This window comes from Macaca nemestrina, chromosome 14 (assembly GCF_043159975.1).
Source record: "Macaca nemestrina isolate mMacNem1 chromosome 14, mMacNem.hap1, whole genome shotgun sequence".
Lineage (NCBI taxonomy): Eukaryota > Metazoa > Chordata > Mammalia > Primates > Cercopithecidae > Macaca > Macaca nemestrina.
Window position 1 is genome coordinate 19,921,293 of NC_092138.1, and position 22,769 is coordinate 19,944,061.

At 40.3% G+C, this 22,769-nt stretch overlaps 1 long non-coding RNA gene across 1 annotated transcript in view; it reads left to right on the forward strand.

Annotated features, from left to right (window-relative positions):
- LOC139358296 (uncharacterized) overlaps window positions 1-13,759 on the forward strand; it is a 48,376-nt gene extending 34,617 nt beyond the window's left edge. Inside the window, exons 2-3 of the long non-coding RNA XR_011613035.1 lie at window positions 12,304-12,432; window positions 13,570-13,759. This is a non-coding gene — a long non-coding RNA (uncharacterized lncRNA). The remainder of the gene's footprint in view (window positions 1-12,303; window positions 12,433-13,569) is intronic.
- The last annotated feature ends 9,010 nt before the right edge of the window (window positions 13,760-22,769 follow it).

Here is a 22,769-nt window from a genome sequence, read left to right on the forward strand (position 1 = left end):
GAGACTCCGTCTCAAAAACAAACAAACAAACAAACAAAAAACGATGGCCTTTGAAAGTTTGATTTAGCTAAAGGTGAGAGAAAGACTTCGGTGACTTGAGATTTGCTGATTTTTAAAAATTTTGTAATGTTTATGAACTGTAGGAGGGAAACTGCTATACAACTCAGGGGCACCATTCACATGATCTGCAATGAGTTATATGTTGACTAACACGTGATTTGTGTCCCCTGAAGTTACGCAGTGTGATGGACCTGAACTAGAACAAAGTGATTAGAAATGGGTCCAATTGAGGTTTGAATCTTTGTTTAGCTGCTTGCATATACACATAAACTAAACATGCTATTTGTAGCTTTAGTGCATTTGATTGGTTGTTGACAATAGTGTTTACATCCTGAGAGAGCAGAAGAGCAAATTGTTGCATAAATTGCTGTCAAGTCTGACTTATTCTAGCAGCCGAGTTATTTATTGACTATAAAAAAATCTTGCTATTTCCATCTGGTTATGTCTGCTTGATGAAACATATTTCCAAATAAAATGTAAGCAGAGGAAAATCCCTTTTGTTCCACCTAAAAAACATCATTGGCTTCTAGAACATAAATACTACGCTCACGTGTAAACCTGCTCCAAGGGATACATCTGAAGATGGTTATTTAATAGCTTTAGCTTTAGAAGAACGATTAGGGTGGCCAATAGTTTTCAATATTTCAAGCACAACTCTTTTAAATAGGTATCAATCTCAAAGCAATGTAGAAACTACCCATTTTCTTGAACTTTTGTCTCAATCAATGCTGTTTAAAGTATTTTAAAAAATAAATTTCATAGAATATGAATTAAGTATTAAGTCAAATGATTTGCAGGGCATGAAGGACTTTTATGCATTTAATAATTTGCTAAGATGAGACTATGATTTACTTGGTAAAAAAAAATTATAGCCCACGAATCATTGGGTTACCATTCGCAAGTTATTATTGACTGTGTTAGGATAGTATTTCACAGAAGAAAAATATCATGACTTTCACAGTAAAGTAAGCATTACAGTAAGAATGACAATTTGTTCATGAAAACTAGTAGCAGAATTGAAAAGGGCCTCTGGGGCAATTGAGTTTCTCCCCAAATTTGTTGACTGAACAGCTGCCATTATTCTTCAGGGCTTTCTCAACTGGTGGCTGTCAGATCTAGGTCTGCATGCTATTTCTGACAGCATTTCTTCAACATCAGCCAGCATCAGGCCCCATTATCTTTAAATCTTTATAAACTTTCTTTCCTTCAGCTTCAAAATTTCTTGCATTAGTTCATAGTCTTTCTTGCTTTTACAGGAAAATTCCAGATATCTCTTTTTCCATATCAAATTGGATCTGTTGATAACATATAGCATGTACATATTTAGAATGTCATCTTCCCCTTGCAGACTTTCAGTAAATATTTTATTGTTAAGGTTTGCCCACAGTTACACCTATCCAAATCTGATTAATCGACTTGCTGAATGGTACGCACTATGAAAACTTGGTCCTGAATGTTGAGTCTTTAAAAAAAAATTGTCTAGTTATTTGCCCATTGATTCACCCCTGCATTCTCTCACACACACTCAGAAACTGGCACACAAACTGCATACACAGTTTCTAGAGGCTTGGAGGAAGCATCAGTTAGAGCCTGCTCCCCAGAACTGCCTTATGTTGTGATGGAGACACACATCAAGTTTAGAATCAAGAATGTTAGAGCTGAAAGTAGCCAATGGAAAGCTAAGGTCCAGACCTGTTACTGTGATGTGCCTGAGCCATGGTCACGTTGAGTGAAATCACGTTGAGTGCACCTCACCTTCTAGGTTAGTGCTTTGTCTTTCTGCTCCCCTTGTTTTCCTATGTGAATTTGATCTTGAAACTTAGCTATGTGTGAAGCAAGCCTAAATCAACCCTCCTCTGTAAAATAGACAAGGTGAATTCAAGATTACTGTGGCTCAGCTCTTAAATTCTGTCATTTAATGATCAACATTTCTGTGAAGTAAATAATTACTCCTTAATTCATATTCTTCTTCTTTTTTTTTTTTTTTTGAGATGGAATCTTGCTCTGTTGCCAGGCTGGAGTAAAGTGATGCGATCTCAGCTCACTGTAACCTCCACTTCCTGGGTTCAAGCTATTCTCCCGCTTCAGCCTCCCAAGTAGCTGGGCACTACAGGCATGCTCCACCACACCTGGCTAATTTTTGTATTTTTACTAGAAAGGGGTTTTCACTATGTTGGTCAGGATGGTCTCGATCTCCTGACCTCGTGATCCACCCGCCTCGGCCTCCCAAAGTGCTGGGATTACAGATGTGAGCCATGTATTCTTTTTTAAAAAATAGAATTGTAGTTTAGAACATCTTTCAATGTACTTAAGTTTTGCAAAGATAGTACGGAGTTCTCATACACCCCACACCCAATTTATTCTATTACTAACATCTTTTCCTGTGGTATATTTGTCACAATTAAGAAGTCAATGTTGATATATTATTATTAATTTTATCTTATTTTGTAACATTATAGTTTGGATTTACATTAAGGGAGATGTGCTATCATTTTTGAAGGGAAGGTATAGTCTTATCTGATATGTTAAATGAAAAGTATCAGCAAGTCATTATTATTTAACATTATTCTTCATATTTCTGACCTTGTGTCCTTTTTTCCAATGTACAAAGCTTTCATCTATTTGTTAATCAAATACTTATGTTGTGTTTACTGTGCATCAGACACTGTTGTAGGTCCTCTATAAACAGTAAACATTTAATCCTCATAACATACCTACGTATTATTATCATCCTCAGTTTGCAGATGGGAAACTGATGCTCAGAGAAGTAACTTGCTCAAGGTCACATGGTGCAATCTAGCTCCAGAGTCATGTTCTTCATCTCACATGTGCTCCTATGCTTCTTCTCTAGGGGACAGAATCCAGCCTTACCTTGTTTATTTCTATAACCCTTTGCCAACTCCTGCACCATAACTTGCAAGTGGTATGGTAGATGTATTACTCCACTCAAGCTGCTGAAACAGAAAGCCACATGCTGGGTAGCTTACACAATAGAAATGTACTTTCTCACAGTCTTAGAAGCTGGAAGTCCAAAATCAAGGTGCCAGCAGGGCTTGTTTCTGGGAAGACCTTTTTTCCTGGCTTGGAGATGGCTACCTCCTCTCCATGTCCTCACAGGGCCTTTCCTCTGTGCGTGATGACTCCTGATATCTCTTCCTGTTCCTGTAAAAATGCCAGTCCAAGGCTGGGCACAGTGACTGACACCTGTAATCCCAGCACTTTGGGAGGCCGAGGTGGGCGGATCACAAGGTCAGGAGTTTGAGACCAGCCTGGCCAACATAGTGAAACCCCATCTCTACTAAAAATACAAAAATTAGCTGGGCATAGTGGCACATGCCTGTAGTCCCAGCTACTTGGGAGGCTGAGGCAGGAGAATCGCTTGAACCCAGGAGGCAGAGGTTGTGGTGAGCCGAGGTCACGCCACTGCACTCCAGCATGGTCAACAGAGCAAGACTCTGTCTCAAAAAAAAAAAAAAAAAAAAAAGAAAAGAAAAGAAAAGAAAAAGAGAAGACAGTCCTTTTAAAATAGGACCCTATACTTGAGCTCTCATTCAACCTTAATTACCTTTTTAAAGGCCCTATCTCCAAACAGTCACACTGAGGGTTAGGATTTAGGGCTTTAACATGGATTTTGGAGGTGGGAGATGGGGGTTGGAACATAATTCAGTCCATAAAAATAGGCAATCACAAATGTCTGCTAAATTGAATTTACATTTTGAAGCAATGCACCCAATATCCAGTAAAGCAGGCAGTTTTTGTTGTTGTTGTTTTAGTTTCTTTTGAGACAGCGTCCCACTCTGTCACCCAGAGTGAGGCACATATCACTATGCCCAGCTAATTGTTGTTTCTTTTTTGTAGAAACAAGGTCTCCTTATGTTGCCCAGGCTAGTCTTGAATTCCTAGGCTTAAACCGTCCTCCCACTTCAGCCTTCCAAACTGCTGTGATTACAGGCATGAGCCACTGTGCCCAGCTAGTTGTTTTTGTTTTTAATCACCTCAGATCCGTATTTGCAATAATATTACAGTTATATCCCAAGTCTTTTATTCTGCACACCATCATCTTCATAGTTTATCTCTTATTCTTCCCAAGTCGTTTCCAATAAACAAGACATTTGCTATTGAAATTATTGTTACAACCATGTGCATTTGTAATATTTTTCCCCATAAGCTTTTGTAAACACATCATAGTGAGATCAAGGCAGTTAATTTATCATTATAAAAAAAAAATCGCTGGGTGCAGTGACTCATGCCTGTACTCCCGGCACTTTGGGAAGCCAAGGCAAGTGGATCACCTGAGGTTGGGAGTTCAAGATCAGCCTGACCAATATGGTGAAACCCACTCTCTACTAAAAATACAAAAATTAGCTGGGCTGTGGTGGTGCATGCCTGTTATCCCAGCTACTTAGGAGGCTGAGGTGGGAGAATCACTTGGACCTGGGAGGTGAAGGTTGCAGTGAGCACCACTGCACTCCAGCCTGGGGAACAAGAGCTAAACTCTGTCTCAAAAAACAACAACAACAACAACAAAAATCATTATACTGTCATTTAAAGCAATTCACTTTTGTATTTTAGATGCTAACTGATGATTTATTTACTTATTATCTTTAGGAGCCATCTTTACATTTCAAAGGTAATGAATTGCAAACAACTCAGACAATACAGAAAAATGTAAAATAAAATATGTCATCCTTCCTCATTGTCTCCATCCCACCCTTACCAAATTTTCTCCCCTATTTTAACCACTATTAACAATTGGGTGGCATTCTTCCAGATTTTTCTATGCATGCTACATAGATAGAGAGATACATACATACATACATACATATAGTTTTATTTTTAATCTTTTTTAAATGGTCATACTACACTTGTTGCTCTATCATTTATTAATCAATGATACGTCAAAGCAATGGTCCCTGTCATCACGTAAAGATCTGTAGAGCAGGTTATCTGAACCAGCCCTAAGCACATGTCTGTGGATTCTATTGACCACACATTTCTTTTCCAAACCAGAATGTCAGGATCTGTAAGGTAGGTAAAAAAAACTCTTAGAGATTAAGGTCCCTACAGACTTAAAATCAAATTTGTTGCTTTATCCTGCTCCCCGACACCTCTTCCAAATTTTTCATGTATTTAATTATTTGTGGCTTATGTATATATGTGTGTGTATTTAAGTTTCACTTGCTTCACAAATGATTTTTATGAAGCTTGTTCTCACTTATCATGGAGAGCAGACTAATTCCAGCTTCCAGAGCAATTTCACCTTCCGCACTGTGTACTGCCACAGAAGGAGGTGCAATACGGAGCAATAGGAACCAAAAAGCATTTAATTATCACAACAATATACCTCTTAATTTGACTGCTGCACAGCTGTCAAAGAAATTGCCTAGAAAAATAGGAAACAAATTTAGCGTAGATAGAAAGCTGAAAGGCATGAACAGATCAGGGCATCTCTTTTCTGCTTAACAGCAAGACAATGAGTCATTAGCGGCAATAACCAGCCAGTTCTCTCTCTCTTTTTCCCTGCCTGATGCTCACAAACCCCCTTTCTTGTGGAAATGCAGATGTAAGGCAAATTCACGGAAGAGGAACTGATGAATAGAAATGAAAGTGGCAGCCTCCAAAAAGCAGAATACTGCCATCAACTTTGGAGTAGATGGTTATGGATTAGCAAATTGTATAGCTTATGATATTCTATGAATCTACTCCAAGGTGGTGATATCAAGCCATCCACACTCTTTTGAATGATTCTTCCGCTCTGCCAGGGGTGTATTGTGCTCTTAGACCTTGTGTTTTTTTTCTACTGCAGTTCCTCTTCCCCTGTAAGTTTCCACAAAGTTCAACATTCTGTTAGAGTCTGTGTGCTTCAACTCCGCTCCATCTGATGGAGGTATCTCTGTTTTCCAGATTCATAGCATAAGTTACCTATACCAATCACTTGCCAAGTATGTAAGCATTTTTTGACATATATAGTTGTCTTGTAATGGGATTTAAATTTTACCAGTTTTACTTAATTCCCTAACTATGAAATGAACTTTCTTAAGGCTTTGCACTGTGTGTTTTAGAAACTTCTGACGGTTTCCAGCGGGCTTCCTCGAGGACCAGCTCAAAAAGTATATTTTCTGTGAAGACTTGCTCAAGCAGTATGGTGAGATTCATGGCTTCCCATTTCACCAGTGTGAGCTTGAACAGTCCTTCTGAAGTAGGAAATGAGAAATAATTGTATTTTTCTTAAATGCTTAAAGATGTCAAAGTTTAAAGTTGGCAAAGTAGAATGATTCTTGGCTGCCATTTAAGGCTAACACCTAGTGAAAGCATGTAGTAAATGAGAAATTCTGATTTAATGGGCAGCTAGTCAATGAAACACACAGACTTGCAGACTCGGAAGCGGGAGATAAAGATAGAACCAATGTGTTCCATTAGTACACAGGTGGCATCCACTAAAAGAAGATCCTGCTGTTTATCTTAGGACCATGTTTCCATGAACAGTAGTCCACTTACAATTAGATACCATAATAGAGTTGGGCCGTATCTCAGCTAATGCGGTAGAATTTTCTCCAGTTTTGATCCCTTCCTATTTCTTCATGGTACATAAATATATGAGCTTAGAAGTGTCCCCCCACACACATACTTGCATACTTACACGAATACACATATATATTCTAAATGGTCATCCTGTAACTTAATCAAATTGAGTCATTTTCTCCCGTTGTTTGACAATTTACCTTGTCTGATTACATAATTTCAATGATTTTCTTTTATCTCTGAAAATATGAACAATTTTATAGCTTTTTAATATGCAGCTCTCATGTAGAGTAATTCTGTATATATCATAGGCACACTAAGATAAAAGAAAGCATCCTAGATCATTTACCCTCTAAATTATGGTTTTGTTTTGTTTTATTTTGTTTTGAGATGGAGTCTAGCTCTATTGCTCAATCTAGAGTGCAGTGGTGCAATCTCAGCTCACTGCAACCTCTGCCTCCTAGATTCAAGCGATTCTCCTGCCTCAGCCTCCCATGTAGCTGGGACTACAGGCACATGCCACCACGCCCGGCTAATTTTTGTATTTGTAGTAGAGACAGGGTTTCTCCATGTTGGCCAGGATGGTCTTGAACTCCTGACCTCAGGTGATACGCCTGCCTCGGCCTCCCAAAGCGCTAGGATTACAGGTGTGAGCCACGGCGCCCAGCATTACATCATGTTTTTTAAAACTTCTTGTTTAAAACAAATCACAAAGAAAATCAAGTGTCCCTCCTCTGAGAGCATACTGCTGAATTACACTTACTGAATTATAGTTCACAGGATTTAGTAGACCCTCAGTATTCAAGAACATTAACATTTGTGGTTCTAAATACTTACAAGCTTTGGGAGGTTGAGGCAGGTGGGTCACCTGGGGTAAGGAGTTCAAGACCAGCCTGGTCAACCTGGTGAAATCCCGTCTCTACCAAAAATACAAAAATTAGCCGCACATGGTGGCTTACACCTATAATCCCAGCTTCTCGGGAGCCTGAGGCAGGAGGATCACTTGAACCTGGGAGGCAGAGGTTGCAGTGAGCCCAGATGGCACCATTGCACTCTAGCCTGGGTGACAGAGTGAGAATCCATCTCAAACAAACAAACAAACAAAAACTTACAAACAACCCTGAACCCTGAAAGTCTGTGACCTGTAACTATTTATCATTTTATCTGACACACAATTTTGACTTTTGAGAGTGATGAGCCTGGCACCCAGAATCAAATTATTTAGGTAATCAGTGAGATTAACCAACACTCAACACTGTTGTTTCCACATGACCTCATGGTTTTCTACTTAGTACAATTGCCCTGTGTGATTATTCCTTTCAAGTAGGTGTCTTTGTTCATTCTGGCTGCTATAAAAAAAAAAAATGCCATAGACTCATAGCGTATAAACAACAGAAATTTATTTCTTACAGTTCTAGAGGCTAAGAAGTCTAACATCAAGGCGGTGGCAGACTCAGTGTCTGGTGAGGGCCCTCTTCCTGGTTCATAGATGGGCCATGTTTTTGCTGTGTTCCCACATAGTGGAAGGGGCAAGGGCTCTCTCTGGTGTCTCGTTTGTAAGGGCACTAATCCCATTCATGAGGGCTCCACTTTTCATGTAATCACTTCCCAAAGACCTCATCTCCTAATACCATCCCACCGGGGATTAGGCTTTAACATGTGAATTTAGGGGAACACAAACATTCAATCTAGAGCAGTGGAGTAATGATACTTCCAAAGTCTAGGACATCTTAAATTCCAAGGCTCTCTTATTTCTCTTGTTACTGGAAGGTAAGTTCCTTTAATGTAAATGTATTAGGCTTTAGCACTACGGGAACCCCTGGTGCTTAGGACACTGCCTGGAATATACGTGTTGGAAAACTAACCTCAGCTTCCAAAAGACACACAGTGGTGCTCACATGCACATTTGTGCACACACACACTCCCACATAATCCGTATATAATAGAACCATGATTTCAAAATAAGCTGCTCTTTTGGAATCTATGTGCCTCTGCTTTATTCCATTAGGATGGACTATTGAGAATTGATTTAACATTGCCAGGTATGATTATTTGCATTGCTCAGCATGTTGTTATAAGGCAGTGGTTCTCAAACATGGCTGTATGTTGGTGCTACCTAGGAAGTTTTATAAAAATCAAGTGTTTAGGCTGTACCCCAGATCAAATAGTCAACTTCTCTGGGGACATGACCCAGACATTAGTATTTTTAATGCTTTCCAGGTGATTCCAATATGCTGCCAACATTGATCACTGCTATAGTAGAGATTCTTTCATAACAAGTGGAAAGAAACGTAAAGGCAACATCTGGAGTGCTGGAAAGAATGCTGAAGAGAAGCTGGATCTAAGCTCCAACTCTACTGACAAGCTGCACGACATTAGGCAGTGATCCAGCTGCCTGCTCCAGTGTAAAAACTACCCCCAAAATCAGTCAAGTAAAACAACAACCATCTCATTATGCTCAGAAATCCCATGGTTGGGAATTCAAATAGTTCACTGTAGGCATGGCTTGTCTCTGCTCCAGAATATCTAAGGTCTTGGTTGGGAAAACATAAATAGCTGGGACTGGAATCATCTAGAGGCTTCTTCACTTACTTGCTGGCTACCTGGGCTGGGACTCAACTGGGGCTTTATACTGGTTCCTCAATGGCTTGGGCTTCCTTATGGCATGGCAGCCTCAGGATAACTGGACTTTGTACATGGCAGCTCAGGGTTTCAAAAATCAGTACTATTTCTTTCTTTCCTTCCTTCCTTCTTTCCTTCCTTCCTTCCTCCCTCCCTCCCTCTCTTTCTTTGCTTCTTTCTCTCTTTTTCCCTTCTCTCTCTCTCTCTTTCATTTTTTATTTTTTTGACAAGGTCTTGCTCTGTCACCCAAGCACAGTCATGGCTCACTGCAACCTCAACCTCCCAGGCTCAAGTGATCCTCTCCTCTCAGCCTCCTGAGAAGCTGGGACCACAGGCGCACACCACCACACCGAGGTAATTTTTTTGTTAGTCTTATTTTTTGTTGAGATGAGGTCTCATTACATTGCCCAGGCTGGTCTCAAACTCCTGCACTCAAACAATCCTCCTGCCTCGGCCTCCCAAAGTGCTGGGATTACAGGCAAAAGCCAATATGCCCAGGCCAAAAGTGAGTATTTCAATCAAGGTAGAAGCTGAATGGCCTCCTACAACTCAGCCTTGGAAGTCATATAGCATCACTTCCAGGATAACCTATTGATGAAAGTAATAAAATGCCTGCCCAGATGCAAATAAAGGGGACATAGAACTCACTCCTGGATGGCAAGAGTGTCAAAGAATTTTTGGCCATGTTTTAATATTTCCACAGATAGTTTACACTCTGCCTCAGTTTATCTCTGGTATTCGTTATCTATTGCTGCAAAACAAATTGCCACAAATTTACACATTTGTTAGATGTTTATGAAACAATACACACTTATTATCGTGTAGTTTCTTTGGGTCATGAATCTAGGCAGGACTTAGATGGCTTCTGTACTTCAGGGTCTCCCACAAGCTGTAATCAAGTATTTGGCTGGGCTGTAGTCATCTCAAGGTTTCACTGGAGAAGGATCCACTTCTACGCTCACATGGTTTTTGGTAGCATTCAGTTCCCGGTCATGAGGACCTCCCCAACACGGTAGCTTGCTTCCTGCAAGAATGCAAGCTGAGAAGCAATGAAGAGAATCTGCTTCTAAGACAGAAAGCACAGTCTTTTCTAATCTAATCATCAAAGGGACATGCAATCACCTTTGCTATATTCTTTTCATTAGGTATAAGTCCCTAGGTCCAGCCCACACTCAAGGGGACATAATTACACAAGGACATAAATGCCAAAAAGTGGGCATCCCTGGGGGGACAATCTGAGAAGCTGACATGCCAAACCCCTCTATAAAATGCAATATTAACCCTGGGCCTGCCCAACTCACGGGGTTTTTCTGGGAATCCAGTAAGCTGGTATGTTTGACAGTGCTTTTCAGCACGTGTGTCACTATAGAAAAGTGAGTACTTTTCAACAGAGAATAGATTGTGACTGTCTCACATCAGCCTTTCATCAGACGGGGAGGGAGTCTCTCAGTGTGAACTGGCACAGTCAAAGAGTGGGAAGGGGATTTAAGTTCTGTTTTAATCAGTGATTTCTGTGTGATTTTCTTTTTACTTATAGCTACCTAACATTGTTCTATTAAAGAATATGACCTCTTATCCCCAGGAGAAATGGAATTTATTTTTTATTAAAAGTATTTACTAATGCTAAGATCCATCATATCTTGTACATTTCCAAAGCAAACTTAGCGAAAGGTCAATGTAAATGTTCCTATGAATCAAATTCTAACATGTTCACATCCTATAAAGGCCAATCTGGAGATAAAATGCCGAGAAATTCTTGTTTTAAAAAGTGGGCCTTTCTAGTTCTTAAGCTAGAGAGAATTTCTGAGGTCCAGAAAATATTGACTAGTATGTTTATGTGTGGATACCTATTTTTAAAAGGTAAATAAATTCTTCATTTTTTTTTTACTCAATAGCTCTATTTGCAGATGTCAAATGCCATTAATAAAATGTTATGCAGTGTGTAAACTGAAGCCTAAAAGTCAATCTTTAAATTTTTTTTTTTTTTTTTTTTTTGAGATGGAGTCTTATTCTGTTGCCCAGGGTGGAATGCAGCGGCACGATCTCGGCTCACTACAACCTCCGCCTCTCAGATTCAACAGATTCTTCTGCCTCAGCCTCCCAAATAGCTAGCATTACAGGCATGCGCCACCATGCCCCACTAATTTTTGTATTTTTAGTAGAGATGGGGTTTCACCATATTGACCAGGCTGGTCTTGAACTCCTCACCTCAGGTGATCCGCCCACCTCGGCCTCCAAAAGGGCTGGGATTACAAGCGTGAGCCACCATGCCTGGCCTAAAAAAATTTTTAAGTGAAAATCAGAGATGATAAGGTATAAAAACAAAGTTCTGCATTAAGATATACCACATGATTCTAGTATTTTACAAAAAGTAGATTTAACTTCTATCTATACATAGGCAAGATAGACACCAAAATGCTAAAAGTGATTATCTCTAAATACTATAATAAGGTGTTGGAATATTTTTATTTTATTCTCTTTGTCTTTTTGTGACTTTTCTACAAGAAACACTTTTATTTTTATAGACACAGAAAAACTGTAAAAAATTAAATGGAAAAGAATCTATATGTTTCCAATTCTAAAGTAATCGTGTCTGGTCAGAGCAGTATGGTTACAGAATGATGCAGTTTCCCCCATGGTGATGGAAAGAGGAGTAGGCTTTAGGCCCAGGGCACTCCTGCCCTCCAGAAGGCCTGGGGGACCCTGGCTGTAGCCTTGGGATGCTTCTCAGCATGGGTTAGAGCCCTGTGCAGGCAAACCAGAGCTAATAAGACTGAAAAATACCACCCCCGTCCCTTTTTTGATTCTGATTTGGAAGTAGACTTCTGAAAGCACTACCACGGAAAGAACTACCTCTTGAGCCACTTCTGGTTAATACTTAAAACTCTGAGTTGCATTCATTTCAAACATCTCTGAAGTTGAAAACGGGTAAGATAGGTTTACTCCGGGTGGCTGCTGTTCCTTCTCTAGTATCTATAGGGATAAGGTGATTTGTTTCACATCTACTCCAAAATCAGGCCACAGCAAAGCCTAGCCCCCTCTTAAGGTTACTCCTTGCTACTGTATGGTAACTGCCTTGTTAATTTTGTTTCCCCAAAGGACAGCTCTAGATTTGAGAGGTGAGAGAGCAGAATGTGTCTGCTTCATAGAACAGGATCAACTGTCTCTCAACACCAATGAGCCGTTCTCCGCCACAGATATCTCTCCCAGGCCATGACTCTCCACCAGGTTAGTCATTCTCCTCTTTCTTCCCAGCTGCCCTAGCACAACCCCCAAACGTCTATTTATTGTTTCATATAAAGCAGTGTCACCCCCAACTACCTCACTGCCCTAGCAGCACCCCTGAGTCCAAATTGGTTTTCAGGCCCACATTTGCACATTCGAAAGCATTGTAACATACCAAGAGTCACTTGCTCTCTGTCCCCATCCTTAGCCGTACAAAGAACCCAGAATAGCTTTGAAATTAGTGGGGCATCCTTTTACTTAATTCACTTTGGGTTTTTGCTGGCTTGTTTGTTTTAATTTTCTTTGAGATTTTTTTCACCCCAATAATGTATATACCTGGATCAAATTTGCACACAGACCTCCCATCCCATCCTGACAAAGAATAGATCCCAGTGGTGAGGGTTTCTCATCACTGTATAAGCTTTGCTTTCTTTCCATTGCATGAGCTCTTTCTGATGTGACTAGTAAGTCAAAAACCTTTAAATAATAATAACTACAACAAATATTTTTTGAGCATTTACAATGTGCTAGGAATTGTGCTAATCCTGAAAATGACCCTAGAGGTTAGACATTACTACTTTGGGTTTCCAGATGAGGAAAACGAGAACAGAGAAGTCAATGGACTTTCTAAACCACAGAGATTCAGTAAGAAAACTTGAATCCTGGATTGTCTAACTTCAAAGCCATCACTCTTCTATGACATCAAATTTAATCAGAAAGTAATTATGGGATTGAGGGTCCAAATTGAATTCCTTTCTTCCTTCCAACCACATCTTACTGAGAGGATGTGAACCTTCTCCCTAAACCTCTCTACAGCTAATTAAACCTGTAGAACTCCACTCTTGGTGCATAAAAGATTATCCTATGGTTTCAGTCACCAGCATGAACCCTGTACCACATCAATTAATTACCATGAGATCCTGCTCAGCATAGCCGTGTGGAATCCTGGGTTAAACTCTAGAGCTAGTTTCAAGATGATTCCTTCAGGGATAATACCTTAGGATACTCAGTTAAGCGACTTGCACCTTGAGTTCCTCATCTGTAAAGCCGGGTTTCCGGATAATGTCTAAGAACTCTAGTTGGTCTTGATTTTGTGCATTTCATTTGCATAATAAGTAGTTATTCATTCTGTTTCCCAAGGTCATTGTTGTGAGAGAATTCTATGTACCCCTGGGGGTACTTCGCAAGAAAGACTTCACAAGAAAGAAATACTTTCAATTTAAAACCCAACAGGATGATATTGAGCGGTCCCCTTCCAATGGGACGGACAATAAAGAAAACAAGGAGCTCAGGCACTGTTCACAACAGTTAAAATACTAAATGTGTTAGATTAAACTATATTATATTGCTGATAGTCATTTTTTATTTACAAAAGTAGCAATTTCATACAGCTCAACCTAATAGTGAGATAATCATATCAACAATGATAATCATAATAGCTTATGTTTGCTAAGGGCTTACCATGTTCTAGACTGTGCTGGGAGGGTGAATTCCAGCAAGCCTGAAATCGCCGTGACTTGTATTACTGAAATAGGAAATACACTTGCACAATGCTAATGCCTGCCCCAGGCATGAGTTGTTTTTTTGTTTTTTGTAACTATGGGTCTGAGGAATTTGGGGGCTGGCTTGTCAGTATTGTTTATTGCTAATAATGAGATAGATTATTTGCATCTAATCTTGGTGAGATACCCACCCTATCCTGCTCACCACCACTGTAATACACTGATTTGCATTTCTCTGATGACCAGTGATGATGAGCATTTTTTCATATGTCTGCTGGCTGCATAAATGTCTTCTTTTGAGAAGCGTCTATTCATATCCTTTGCCCACTTTTTGATGGGATTGTTTGAAATTTTTCTTGGAAATTTGTTTAAGTTCTTTATAGATTCTGGATACTAGCCCTTTGTCAGTCCATTTTCACACTGCTATAAAGACATACCCAGGACTGAGTAATTTATTTAATTAATTATTTATTTATTTTTATTATACTTTAAGTTCTAGGGCACATATGCACAATGTGCAAGTTTGTTGCATATGTATACATGTGTCATGTTGGTTTGCTGCACCCATTAACTCATCATTTACATTAGGTATTTCTCCTAACACTATCCCTCCCCCAGCCTCCCACCCCACGACAGGCCAGAGTATGTGATGTTCTCTGCCCTGTGTCCAAGTGTTTTCATTGTTCAACTGCCACCTATGAGTGAGAACATGAGGTGTTTGGTTTTCTGTCCTTGCGATAGTTTGCAGAGAATGATTGTTTTCAGCTTCATCCATGTCCCCACAAAGGACCTGAGCTCATCCTTTTTATGGCTGCATAGTATTCCATGGTATATGTGTGCCACATTTTCTTAATCCTGTCTATCATTGATAGACATTTGGGTTGGTTCCGAGTCTTTGCTATTGTGAATAGTGCCACAGTAAACATACATGTGCATGTGTCCTTATAGTAGCATGATTTATAATCCTTTGGGTACATACCCAGTAATGGGATCACTGGGTCAAATGGTATTTTTCTAGTTCTAGATCCTTGAGGAATCACCACACTGTCTTCCACAATGGTTGAACTAGTTTACAGTCCCACCAAGAGTGTAAAAGCGTTCCTATTTCTCCACATCCTCTCCAGCACCTGTTGTTTCCTGACTTTTTAATGATCGCCATTCTAACTGGTGTGAGATGGTATCTCGTTGTGGTTTTGATTTGCATTTCTCTGATGGCCAGTGATGATGAGCATTTTTTCATGCATCTGTTGGCTGCATAGATGTCTTCTTTTGAGAAGTGTCTGTTCATATCTTTTGCCCACTTTTTGATGGGGTCTTTTGATTTTTTCTGGTAAATTTGTTTAAGTTCTTTGTAGATTCTGGATATTAGCCCCTTGTCAGATGGGTAGATTGTAAAAATTTTCTCCCATTCTGTAGGCTGCCTGTTCACTCTGATGGCAGCTTCTTTTGCTGTGCAGTAGCTCTTTAGTTTAATTAGATCTCATTTGTCTATTTTGGCTTTTGTTGCCATTGCTTTTGCTGTTTTAGTCCTGAAGTCCTTGCCCATGCCTATGTCCTGAATGGTATTGCCTGGGTTTTCTTCTAGGGTTTTTTTTTTTTTTTGAGACGGAGTCTTGCTCTGTCACCCAGGCTGGAGTGCAGTGGCCGGATCTCAGCTCACTGCAAGCTCCGCCTCCCAGGTTTACGCCATTCTCCTGCCTCAGCCTCCCGAGTAGCTGGGACTACAGGCGCCCGCCACCGCGCCCGGCTAGTTTTTTTTTTTTGTATTTTTAGTAGAGATGGGGTTTCACCGTGTTAGCCAGGATGGTCTCGATCTCCTGACCTCGTGATCCGCCCGCCTCGGCTTCCCAAAGTGCTGGGATTACAGGCTTGAGCCACCGCGCCCGGCCTCTTCTAGGGTTTTTATGGTTTTAGGTCTAACATTTAAGTCTTTAATCCATCTTGAATTAATTTTTGTATAAAGTGTAAGGAAGGGATCCAGTTTCAGCTTTCTACATATGGCTAGCCAGTTTTCCCAGCACCATTTATTAAATAGGGAATCCTTTGCCCATTTCTTGCTTTTGTCAGGTTTGTCAAAGATCAGATGGTTGTAGATGTGTGGTGTTATTTCTGAGGCCTCTGTTCTGTTCCATTGGTCTATATCTCTGTTTTGGTACCAGTACCATGCTGTTTTGGTTACTGTAGCCTTGTAGTATAGTTTGAAGTCAGGTAGTGTGATGTCTCCAGCTTTGTTCTTTTTGCTTAGGATTGTCTTGGCAATGCAGGCTCTTTTTTGATTCCATATGAAATTTAAAGTAGTTTTTTCCAATTCTGTGAAGAGAGTCATTGGTAGCTTGATGGGGATGGCATTGAATCTATAAATTACCTTGAGCAGTATGGCCATTTTCATGATATTGATTCTTCCTATCCATGAGCATGGAAAGTTCTTCCATTTGTTTGTGTCTTCTTTCATTTCATAGAGCAGTGGTTTGTAGTTCACCTTGAAGAGGTCCTTCGCATCCCTTGTAAGTTGAATTCCTAGGTATTTTATTCTCTTTGTAGCAATTGTGAATGGGAGTTCACTCATGATTTGGCTCTCTGTTTGTCTGTTATTGGTGTATAGGAATGCCTGTGATTTTTGCACATTGATTTTATCCTGAGACTTTGATGAAGTTGCTTATCAGCTTAAGGAGATTTTGGGCTGAAACAATGGGGTTTTCTAAGTATACAATCATGTCATCTGCAAACAAGTTCAATTTGACTTCTTTTTTTCCTAATTTAATACCCTTTATTTTTTTCTCTTGCCTGATTGCCCTGGTCAGAACTTCCAACACTATGCTGAATAGGAGTGGAGAGAGAGGGCATCCCTGTCTTGTGCCAGTTTTCAAACGGAATGCTTCCAGTTTTTGCCCATTCAGTGTGATAATGGCTGTGGATTTGTCATCAATAGCTCTTATTATTTTGAGATATATTCCATCAATACCTAGTTTATTGGGAGTTTTTAGCATGAAGGGCTGTTGAATTTTGTCAAAGGCCTTTTTTGTGTCTATTGAGACAATCATGTGGTTTTTGTCTTTGGTTCTGTTTATGTGACGGATTATGTTTATTGATTTGCATATGTTGAACCAGCCTTGCATCCCAGGGATGAAGCTGACTTGATCTTGGTGGATAAACTTTTTGATGTGCTGCTAGATTCGTTTGCCAGTATTTTATTGACGATTTTTGCATCGATGTTCATCAGGGATATTGGCCTAAAATTCTCTTTTTGTGTGTGTGTCTCTGCCAGGCTTTGGTATCAGCATGATGTTGGCCTCATAAAATGAGTTAGGGAGGATTCCCTCTTTTTCTATTGATTAGAATAGTTCCAGAAGGAGTGGAACCAGCTCCTCTTTGTACCTCCGGTAGAGTTTGGCTGTGAATTCATCTGGTTCTGGACTTTTTTTGGTTGGTGGGCTATTAATTATTGCCTCAATTTCAGAGCCTGTTATTGGTCTACTCAGAGATTCAACTTCTTCCTTTTTTAGTCTTGGGAGGGTGTATGTGTCCAGGTATTTATCCATTTCTTCTAGACTTTCTAGGTTAGTTGCATAGAGGTGTTTATCGTATTCTCTGATGGTAGTTTGTATTTCTGTGGTATCAGTGGTGATATCCCCTTTATCATATATTATTGCGTCAGTTTGATTCTTCTGTCTTTTCTTCTTTATTAGTCTTGCTAGCTATCTATCAATTTTGTTGATCTTTTCAAAAAACCAGCTCCTGGATTCACTGATTTTTTTGAAGGGTTTTTTGTGTCTCTATCTCCTTCAGTTCTGCTTTGATATTAGTTATTTCTTGCCTTCTGCTGGCTTTTGAATGTGTTTTCTCTTGCTTCTCTAGTTCTTTTAATTGTGATGTTAGGGTGTCGATTTTAGATCTTTCTTGCTTTCTCTTGTGGGCATTTAGTGCTATAAATTTCCCTCTACACACTTCTTTAAATGTGTCTCAGAGATTCTGATATGTTGTGTCTTGGTTCTCATTGGTTTCAAAAAACATCTTTATTTCTGCCTTCATTTTGTTATTTACCCAGTAGTCATTCAGGAGCAGGTTGTTCAGTTTCCATTTATTTGTGCAGTTTTGAGTGAGTTTCTTAATCCTGAGTTCTAATTTGATTGTACTGTGGTCTGAGAGACAGTTTGTTGTGATTTCTGTTCTTTTACATTTGCTGAGGAGTGCTTTACTTCCAACTATGTGGTCAATTTTGGAATAAGTGTGATGTGGTGCTGAGAAGAATGTATATTCTGTTGATTTGGGGTGGAGAGTTCTGTAGATGTCTATTAGGTCTGCTTGATGCAGAGCTGAGTTCAAGTCCTGGAAATCCTTGTTAACCCTTTGTCCTGTTGATTTGTCTAATATTGACAGTGGGGTCTTAAAGTCTGCCATTATTATTGTGTTGGGGTGTAGGTCTCTTTGTAAGTCTCTAAGGACTTGCTTTATGAATCTGGGTGCTCCTGTACTGGGTGCATATATATTTAGGATAGTTAGCTCTTCTCGTTGAATTGATCCCTTTACCATTATGTAATGGCCTTCTTCGTCTCTTTTGATCTTTGTTGGTTTAAAGTCTGTTTTATCAGAGACCAGGACTGCAACCCCTGCTTTTTTTTGTTTCCATTTGCTTGGTAGATCTTCCTCCATCCCTTTATTTGGGCCTATGTGTGTCTCTGCATGTGAGATGAGTCTCCTGAATACAGCACACTGATGGGTCTTGACTCTTTATCCAACTTACCATCTGTGTCATTTAATTGGGGCATTTAGCCCATTTACATTAAAGGTTAATATTGTTATGTGTGAATTTGATCCTGTCATTATGATATTAGCTGGTTATTTTGCCCATTAATTGATGCAGTTTCTTCATAGTGTCAAAAGTCTTTACAATTTGGCATGTTTTTGCAGTGGCTGGTACCGGTTGTTCCTTTCCATGTTTAGTGCTTCCTTCAGGAGCTCTTGTAAGGCAGGCCTCGTGGTGACATAATCTCTCAGCATTTGCTTGTCTGTAAGGGATTTTATTTCTCCTTCACTTATGAAGGTTAGTTTGGCTGGATATGAGATTCTGGGTTGAAAATTCTTTTCTTTAAGAAAGTTGAATATTGGCCCCCACTCTCTTCTGGCTTGTAGGGTTTCTGCTGAGAGATCTGCTGTTAGTCTGATGGGCTTCCCTTTGTGGGTAACCTGACCTTTCTCTCTGGCTGCTCTTAACAGTTTTTCCTTCTTTTCAACCTTGGTGAATTTGACAATTATGTGTCTTGGGGTTGCTGTTCTCAAGGAGTATCTTTGTGGTGTTCTCTGTATTTCCTGAATTTGAATGTTGGCCTGCATTGCTATGCTGGGGAAGTTCTCCTGGATAATATCCTGAAGAGTGTTTTCCAGCTTGGTTCCGTTCTCCCCATCACTTTCAGGTACACCAATCAGATGTAGATTTGGTATTTCATATAGTCCCAAACTTCTTGGAGGCTTCGTTCATTTCTTTTTACTCTTTTTTCTCTCAACTTCTCACTTCATTTCATTAATTTGATCTTCAATCATTGATACCCTTTCTTCCACTTGATCGAATAGGCTACTGAAGCTTGTGCATGTGTCACGTAGTTCTCGTGCCGTGGTTTTCTGCTCCATCAGGTCATTTAAGGTCTTCTCTATACTGTTTATTCTAGTTAGCCATTCATCTATCCTTTTTTCAAGGTTTTTAGCTTCCTTGCAATGGGTTTGAACATCCTCCTTTAGCTCAGAGAAGTTTGTTATTACTGATCTTCTGAAGCCTACTTCTGTCAACTCGTCAAACTCATTCTCCATCCAGTTTTGTTCCATTGCTGGCGAGGAGGTGTGATCCTTTGGAGAAGAAGGGGCTCTCTGGATTTTAGAATTTTCAGCTTTTCTGCTCTGGTTTCTCCCCATCTTTGTGGTTTTATCTACCTTTGGTCTTCGATGATGGTGACCTACAGATGGGGTTTTGGTGTAGATGTCCTTTTTGTTGATGTTGATGCTATTCCTTTTGGTTTGTTAGTTTTCCTTCTAACAGGTCCCTCAGCTGCAGATCTGTTGGAGTTTGCTGGAGGTCCACTCCAGACCCTGTTTGCCTGGGTATCACCAGCAGAGGCTGCAGAACAGCAAATATTGCAGAACAGCAAATATTGCTGACTGATCCTTCCTCTGGAAGCTTCGTCTCAGAGGGATACCCAGTTGTATGAGGTATTGGTCGGCGCCTACTGGGAGATGTCTCCAGTTAGGCTACATGGGGGTCAGGGACCCACTTGAGAGGGCAGACTGTCCATTCTCAGAGCTCAAACACTGTGCTGGGAGAACCACTGCTCTCTTCAGACCTGTCGGACAGTGACGTTTAAGTCTGCAGAAGTTTCTGCTGCCTTTTGTTCAGCTATGCCCTGCCTACTGACGTGGAGTCTATACAGGCAGTAGGCCTTGCTGAGCTGTGGTGGGTTCCACCCAGTTCGAGCTTCCCAGCTGGTTTTTTTTTTTTTTTAGTAGAGATTTTTTTTTTTTTTTTAACCTATTCAAGCCTTTTTTTTTTTTTCTTTTTTTAAAGTAGAGACGGGGTTTTGCCATGTTGGTCAGGCTGGTCTTGAACTCCTGACCTCAAGTGATCCACCTGCCTTGGCCTCCCAAAGTGGTGGGATTACAGGCATGAGCCAGTGCACTCAGCCATATGTGCAATTTTTATAAGTCGTTTTTTAAAAAAGGAATTCCCCAGTGAGATTCCACATCAGTTGGCCATAGTGCAACCTGTTACATAGTCTGCCTTTTTTTTTTTTTTTTTTTTTGGCTTCATTCCCTTAACTGTCTCACTTTCACACTCCCTTACTGATGGATCCTGGAATCACCTCAAACAGACTACCTGAACTCACATCCCATGACAGCACTTTTTCTGGGAGAGAAAAAACCTAAAATAGAAAACTAAAGGAACAAAATGCTCCCGCCAATGGGTGTAGCAAATCGTGTCTAAGGCACCGGCCTAGAGAAGGGACGCTTAGCAAAATTTTGCTTACAAGTTTGAAAAATATACTCAGCACTAAATAGATGCTCCCACAACTGACGTGGCTGCCTGTTGCAGCCAGTAGTCCTCTATTTTACAGCCACATCAGTTGCCTTGGATTATGTCATCTGTGGTGATAGAGGCTGCAGCCATTAGGTTATGCTGTCCATGTGGCTTAACTAAGGTAAAGGGATCCAAGTCCCAGGCCATTGCTGTCTGGCTAAATTTTTGTTTTTGATCGAAAATTGTTCTGAAACAAAAGACAAAGACCAGCAAAGGAAATAAGATAACAAACAGTTATGTGGTTTTTTGTGACAGGAAGAGGGCAAAAGTGTCTTTGAAAGGAAGATTCAAAGCATGATTCATATCTCTAAGCTAAGTAGATGATGCAGCTCCTGGCAAATGCTTTCCATTTAGGACAACTCCACGAATGTTTGCTGAGTGAGTGAATGAATGGATGAGGGGATGTGTGAATTCATAAATAAGTGAATGGATGTTTGCTCTGCCAAAGAATCCCTCTTATTGCCCATTCCTGGAAGATGAAGGAAGGAGGAAAGAGCATGGTTACCTTCACAGTTAAAGTCATGTAGGAGGCTTTATGATGTATCTCAGGGCAGGGTAGAGTTGAAAGCTCTCTCTCATCTTGATAAGGCCAGGGTCGATGTTCACAGAGTATAGAACCAAACTTCTGAGAATAAAAAAAAAAGTTGAAAACGTAAACCTGACTCGACATGGGAACAAGTTGTAAGAAAACCTTGAGTAATGAGCAGTGCATGACTTCAGATGTTCTAGAGGAAACTTTATGGACTTCTGGACAGTGAAGAGCTGTAACTGGAGAAATAATCTTTTTGATCCTCTGATGCTACCTGTAGAGAAACCAGCCTCACAGATTACACTTAAAATAGTTTTCATCTCCCAACCTAAACTATTTCTCCCCACTTTTCCTCCCTCCCTGCTTCCCACCCAGCTTCCTTCTTTCCCTCCCTACTTCCTTCCACCTTTTGTTGCAGTTCCCCTCTTACCATCCGCCCTCCTTTCTTCCTTCCTTCCTGCAAATAGTTAAATTACAGTTAAGAAAAGTGGCTGTTGACTTAAATGAGATGTCAAAAGAAGAAGAAACCGTGCTTTCGAGAGGAGCAGTAGATTAGGAAAGAACAATTTATAGAAAAGTCATTTGAGGGGATCATCAAATAAAAGTTCTAAAGGGAGGACCGAGGAAGGGAATTACAGAAGGAAGTGCTGAGTGTGCAAAGGAATGGAGGAGCTGTCCAGGCACAGGCTGCTCCACGTGGTGAGAGTAAACAATGAGCGTGGGTAGGTGCACAGGATGATGTCAGAGAGTTGACAGGAGCCAGATTTTTAAAAGGCTCACGCCTGACACCATCAATAGCTGTTCCCAAATGTGAACAACTCCTGATCCACTCCCCACCAAATTCCCTTGTAAGTGTACAAACACATGGACTGGCACACCCTTTTATCCATATGACCGATACAAATTCATATACTATTCCTGATGTCAGGGCACCTTGGATTTTGCCATCTATGGTGACTGAGGCTGTAGCCATTAAGTGATGCTGTCCATGTAGCTTAACTAATGTAAAGGGATCCATATCCCAGACTATGACCCAGCAATGCCCCTCGGGTCACATGTTTATGTGTCAGGGAGGAAGGGCCATGGAATGTCTCTCCATTGGGGTGGGGTTGGCCTTTTGATCCATCTATTGTCCCTTGTAATTTCTGGCAGTGACATCAAAGATCAGCAGCTCAGTCAATGGAAGGATTTTATACAGGAATTTGATGTAATCAGATTTGCATTCTAGACAGAAAATTTAAGACAGTTG